General features: G+C 37.3%; 1 long non-coding RNA gene across 1 annotated transcript; it reads left to right on the plus strand.

Moving 5' to 3' along the window:
• The first annotated feature begins 1,320 nt into the window (after positions 1-1,320).
• On the plus strand, positions 1,321-6,464 carry LOC125488196. Its single transcript, XR_007266254.1, has 3 exons — positions 1,321-1,344; positions 1,447-1,576; positions 3,940-6,464. It is a non-coding gene; the product is annotated as an uncharacterized LOC125488196 (long non-coding RNA).
• Positions 6,465-7,086: the final 622 nt, after the last annotated feature.

The raw sequence follows: 7,086 nt of genomic DNA on the forward strand, positions 1-7,086 counted from the left end.
GTATAATGATTTAGATTTAAGTGAAGAATGCATGAATGGAAAAATTTGCAAACAGCACAAAAATTGGCAGGGTAGTTAATAGTGAAGAGAATAGCAGTCAACTGCAAGATGATATCAGTGGATAAGTGAGCAGAAGAATGTCATATTAAATTCAATCTGGAGAAGTGCAAGATTATGCATTTGGAGAAGGTTATCATAGCATGTAAATGTACAACAAACAGGCGGGTATTCAAAGGATTTCCTATGCCCTTACGAGTGGAGGAAGTGAGAGACGTTGATATCATGTGCACAGGTCTCTGGAGGTGACAGTAGGTAAGGCGGTAAAGAAGGTCTGTGGGATGCTTTCCTCCTTTGGGAGAGGTATTGAATACTAAAGCAGGAATGTAGTAGCGAAACTGTATGGACACTAAGTAGGCCACAGCTGGCGTTCTGTGTACAGTTCTAGTTGCCACCCTGGAGGAATGACAAGATGAGCTTTGACAACATGTGTCTTTTTATAGCCTTCCTGAATAATTGTGGAATTTCAGTTTCAAGGATAGTCATACAGTCAAGTTCTGTGCTACCAAATTACTAAATGTTTAGGAAGCCAATTATATAATTTTCTTTTAAAAATGTTTTGAATCATCAGATTAGAATGAGCCACGGTGGGGAGGCAATGAAGACAATTTTAATTTAGGAATGGATGCAAAAGAAAACTGAAAGTGATCTATCTTATTTGCAAGCCATAGTCCATTTAACCCAACACATACTGTGCAAATACTTCAGGGAACGTAAATATTAGGATTTATATAAATGAAACTGATCCTTTTAATTTCAAAATTAATGTTCTATTGTTCCTGTAATTCACTATACATCCTTTGGCATTAAAACTAAAATGTGGTTTCAGTGTAGTTCCCCAGAAGGTTTTTTTTTTAGCTTACAAACTCTGTATCTGGAGTGATGATTGCATATTTGTTAATGCCTGGACAGGGGTACAGAAAACTATGAGTAAAAATATGACTACCTGTAGATAGCAAATCTCCCTAATGGAAAACAAAATAGTTTCTTCCACAAATCAATCTAATATTTTTGAAATTTCTTTTAAGTCAAAATGGCAAAAAAAGACCTACTTTGAATACTCAAGTGAGTCACTCCCCCCAAGATGTTTGTGAATGATTGGAATTCTTTTGATTTACAAAATAACACACATCTTTCAAAGGCTATTATTTCTGTGAAAGGAATCATGTGTACTTTGACCTTGATGTTTTAAAGTAGCCAATTGGATCCCAATACATTATATTTTAGAGAAAATAAATGCAAATCTTTTTAACAGAAGATTTTATTACACAGTGGTCTTCGACAAAGGTTCATGAAATGAACACGCAGCTGATTTAACATAAAGTTTTGTCCAAGTTTCATGAATTAACCCTCGCTACAAAACACTGGTCTGTTTTTTTTCCTTTATAGCTTGGAACAGATACTTGGTATTATGCCAAACGGTGCTTCTTGTCTTTACTGGAGAATATGGCAAAACACATGATTATGCTGAGGGACACCGTTATACAAGAATGTATCCAGTTCTTAGAACATTGTGAAAGTAAGTATCCAGTCATTATTACTCAAGCTGTTGGACCCCTGTTGATCAGTGATATTCCAACGACTGGAAGCAAGGCAAACATATAATGTGGAAGTCTTTTGGTTTAGTTAGATTTATTTAATTTGTGAAGATAACAGTATCAATTCCTTTTTGTGGAGGTGAGTTCCAAACTCCTATCATCCTTACTTCGTAAAACAAAACTCCCAATTTCACCGCTGAAAGGTCTTTAACTTTTAGACTGTAGCCCCTAATCTTAGGCTCCTCAACTCTCAAAAACAGTTTTATTCTAACTACCTGATCTATTCCTCTTTAATATCTTGGAAACATTGATCAAACCACCCTTTAACCTTCTAAATTCCAGGGAATACATCCCTAGTTCCCTTTAATTTAACCTCAGGAATAATTCTGGTACATTTATACAGCACTCCTCAAAGAGCAATATATATTTTCTGAGGTGTGGTTCCCAAGCCACTCTCAGTACTCCAAGTGTTTAACCTGGGTCTTGTATAGCTGCTGCATCATTTTTACCTTCCTAATATTTTAATCCTCTAGATTTAAAGGCCAGCATTTCAAGCTGCATTAATTAATTTCTGTGCTTCTTCATGCTGTTCTAATGGCCTAAATTCCTGGATCCCACATCTCTTTGAGCATCCCACTATTTCTAACCTTTCACCATTCAGAAGTATCCTGTTCTATCTTTTCAATGCCTTTCCCAATATTACTACTACAGATCTGCTGTATTTAGACGTGGACTGCTTCAGTATCTGAGGAGTTGCAAATGCTGGATGCAATGTTGGCCTTTATTTAGAAAACGGAGTATAAAAATGCAGAAGTCTTGCTAAAACTAGACAAGGCACTACATAGACCATACCTAGAATCCTGTGAACAGTTCGGAGCCCTTATCTAAGGAAATAGACACTGGCATTGGAGGCAGTCCAGGGAAGGTTCGCTTAGTTAATCCTGGGCATGGTGGGATTTTCATGTGAGGCGAGGTTGAGTAAGATGGACATCTAAGGCTGAGAGGCAACCTTATTAAAACATTTGAGGTTTTTAGGTGGCTTGACAGGGTAGATGATGAGAGGTTGTTTCCCCTTGAGGGAGAACCTAGGACCATAGGGCATAATGCCCTGAGTTCCAAGGATTTGTTCTTCAGTCCCATTAATTTCTCCAATATTATTTTTAACATAATTAATTTATTTCATTTCCGCACTCTTACTAGATCCTTTAATCTAATTACTTCAGGGTAATTTGTGTATTCATCTGTGAAGACAAACACAAATTATGTGCCTAGCTTCTCTGCCATGTCTCTCATTTCCTATCATAATTTCTCCTGTTGCTGCCAGCATTTATTGCACATCCGTAAGTGTCTTTAAGAAGGTGGTAGTGAGCTGCTTTCTTGAACCTCAAGTATCCTTGGGGTGTAACTACACCTACTGTCCTGTTAGGAAGTGACTTCCAGGATTTTACCCAGTAACGATGAAGGAACAGCAGCATATTTCCAAGTCAGGATGGAGTGTAAGTTGGATGGTAGCATGCTGGTACTGGTTTTCCTAAGTATCTGCTGCCCCTGTCCTTCTAGATGGTTATGTGCCACAGAATTCCTATTCTCTGACCTGTTCTCATAGTGAACTGTTTCTGTAGACGGATCAGGACCTGATAATGTTTTATGTGGTTTAGCCAGATATAGCAATGGATGGATAAACTGTTGTCCACCATATCCATCCAAGTCTAAATTTCTGGGACGTGATGGAACAGAGGTGAAAGGAGCAAAGGTCAGGGTGAGTGCAAGTAATGTGCTTAATGGGGATTAGGGCATCACATGTCATCTGTGCTTAAGCAAATTGGCAATTGCAGAAATGTCATGGTGGACATGGAGCCACAGGCAAAACGGTTGGAATTTTGTTAATGCAGTTTTAAGTGAATTATGTTCTTTTTCCAGAGGGGGAAATAGAAAGAAGCAAGATTGGGAGTGGTAAGGGAACTGTGGGTGAGAATGAGACAAGGAGATGGTCGGAGAAGGTCTTATCTGTGACAGAGAGCACATTCGTGATGGTAAGGTCAAGGGTGTGTCTGTGAATATTGATTAGGGATTTTATATAGTCGGAGAATAGGAGGACAATGAATTTAGATGGAGGTTGAAATCATCAGGGGTTAAAAGTCAGTGAGCTCAGGGAATGTAAAGGATGATATAGTGAAAGCTCTAGGTGAGAATTTTTGTGCTGGTGCTTGATATAGGGACAAGGATTTTAAATGAAGCACTTTGTGTTGACCTGAAGTTGTGAAAAGCACTACATATGTGTACATTCTTCCCTTAAAAATTTGCAGATTTAATAATATTGTAATTTTATTTTTGATCCATTTAGTTTATGGCAAGAATGTGTTAGCAGTAATCGAGCAGCCCTTGGAAGAACAGAAACTGCACTCAGGGAAAAATACAGTTACATATCAGGCACGGCTGTTAAAGTCATTGATTTATGAGATCATTGGCTGGAATAACTAGCAAAATATTTATCTTCCTTGAAGCAAGGTTGAGCTTACTAAGAATTGTTTTACATTTCAACTTGTTCAAAGGAATATATCATTTTGGAAAATATTTGACCTAAACCTTTTGCAATGCAATATTTACATATTGGCTCTATAAATTCTCTAATTCATTTTATAAACTGCAACTTCGACAGGTATGTTCTTTATGTATCTTGTTAGTGACATAAGAAATGACTGTTCCTCATGGGTAGGAAATATTACTCCAGACCTTATTTGTGACTTAATCATTTGTTAGTCCATGTTCAACAGAGACTGTGTTTTAATATTGCACGAAAATTTTGTCAAGCTGTTTAAAAACTTACTTGTCAGAGTTGTGTTTGTTTTTACTGTGACGTATTTGTAAGTAAAAGATTTTGGATTATGATTTCATCTACTTTTGTGAGCACATTTTGTTCTGAAAGACCTGTCATATAAAATTGACAAAGGGTCTGCACTTCACTTTATATTTTATTGAATAAAGTGGACAATAAAACAAAAGCAATTTATGACACATCATTTAATGTTCTGCAGAGTTATGTAGTTCTACTGCAGTCGGTATGAATTCTGTAAACAGAACAGAATTGAGGAGTGCACTAGGATTAATGAAATTGACCAGTGGGAATTGTTGGTTTTCATTCCGGGGTGCACCGGGCCCACCTGAAGGTCCTCTTCAACTACAGCGAATTGCTGGCATTCTTTATAAAACTCAGTAAGAAGCAGTTAGGTAGAAGACAGGAAAAACATTGAAAAGTAATACATTTTCTGCAAGCAGAGGTATCAACTACCAGCAGTATTTTGTAAATGGAACAGTGGTTTCTCAGTGTCATCCAGCACGGAGACAGACCCTTCGATCCAACCAGTCCATGCCAACCATAATACCAAACTAAACTAGTTCCACCTGCCTGTGCTTGTCCTATATCTCTCCAAATCTTTCCTTTTCATGTACTTATCCAAGTGTCTTTTAAATGTAACTGTACCCGCATCAACCACTTCCTCTGGATTTAATTCCACACACAGACCACTTTGTGTAAAACAAAAAGTTGCCCCTCAGTCCTTTTTAAATCTTTCTCCATTCATCTTAAAAATATGTCCCCTAGTCTTGAAATCCCCCACCATAGGGAAAACTATTGTGACAATTGTGAACTGGAAACACTCCCTTGGATTATACATATGTTAGAACAATCTGTAGGATGGAACTTTTCCTGCAACTTTTACTTTATAACATTTTACCATAAGTTAACATCATATTTCGCTCCTTTACTGTAAAGTCTAAAGACGATGCTGTTTATTTTTAACTTTCCATCCTGCCAGCATATCACTTACACCACTGCATTTCTAATGGGAAAGATGAATTGCCTTTCCTTGGGGTAAATACCATCATAAACCAAAATAGAGTGCCTATCCACATCACCCCTCGTTGCTGTTTTAATCTTTTCTGGAAACTATTCTATATTCCAGATAAGATCAGAAACTCCTGATTCATGAGCAGGGGTTAATTCTTAAAGAAATGGATAATTGGTATTTCTTGCAAGTTATCCTGATCAGTGCAAGATGAAGAACTTTGAGACAATGTCTTTTTTTTCAGCAAGTCCTGCACTACCAAATGACTATCTGTAATTTGAATGGATATCTTTCTAGAATTCTAACGTGCTAGCTTGTATCTCAATACGTTGTGTGTCTAGGTAGATGACGATAAACATATTTGTATGAATAACTACACTCATTCTTAGATTGAAAAACAGAACTAGGTGTAATGTACTATAAATGACGCAATAAAGCCTTGTTGCTAAATTGCTGGTGTTCTTGCAAAGTTCTGCTTGTTCCATAGAAACGAAGGTAACCACCCAGGGCTCCAACAGCAACACTGGTCGTGTGATCCGAACAGCCACCTGAAATAAAAACACTTCCATGAACATCTTGACCAGAGTATTTTCCAGTGAATGTAAATTCCCATTGTATGCTTTGATGTCGTGTTGAAGAAGAAACAAAACTGCAAACATTTAGTGAACTTAGATGCATTCTGTAGTTCTTAATCTTTCATCCCATTGATGTTTCATTTCTAAAGTTGCATGCTGTCTTTACCATTGCATGATTTTCCAACATTAATGAAATCTGGTAATTTCCTAGATGTAAGTCTTAAACGTATGCAAGAAGTGAGCACAGAGGCTCCTGACATTATCAGAACCCAAGGTCACAGTCTGAGAATAAAGGGTCAGCCAATTAGAAGTGAAATGAGAAAGTTTTTTCAACAGGGCAGATGTGAATCTTTCATATTTTCTACCCCAGTAGAGCTATGATTGCTCTTATTGTGCATATTTAATACTGAGCTTCATCTCAGAGAAGTTACATCACAGATGGAGGCCATTCAGCCCATCAGAGTCTCTATAGAGCAATCCTATCAATCTCATTCACATGCTCTATCCTGATTATCCTGAAAGTTTAATTTACTTGATTTTCCTCCAATTTAATTTCAAAATCATTCATTGCCTCTACTTTTACCATCTCTGTTGGTAGTGTGTTCCAGGTCATTTTCACTCCATGTATAAAAAAGTTCCTCTTTACATAGTCAGAATCATTTGGCATGGAGACAGACCCTTCGATTCAACCAATCCATGCTGAACATAATCCCAAACTAAACTAGTCCCACCTGCCTGCTCCTGGCCCGTATACCTTCAAAACCTTTCCTATTCATGTACTTATCTAAGTGTGTTTTAAATGTTGTAACTGTACCCACATCTACCATTTCCTCAGGAAGTTCATTCCTGATGGCACACTAACAAAAACCTTAAAATCGATGTCCCTTTGTCCTTGTTCCATTATTTTGTGGGAACACCCATCCCCTACCTTAACAACATTCGTCATAATCTTATTTACTTCAAACAAACCTCCTCCAAATTTAGTTAGTTCCATTGAAAATAGCCCGTAATCAAAACAAATGAACACAAAACAGCAGATAAAAATTAAAATAGAGCAGATTGTCAGAAAAT

Source organism: Rhincodon typus, unplaced genomic scaffold, assembly GCF_021869965.1.
Source record: "Rhincodon typus isolate 14 unplaced genomic scaffold, sRhiTyp1.1 hic_rhity00000058, whole genome shotgun sequence".
NCBI lineage: Eukaryota > Metazoa > Chordata > Chondrichthyes > Orectolobiformes > Rhincodontidae > Rhincodon > Rhincodon typus.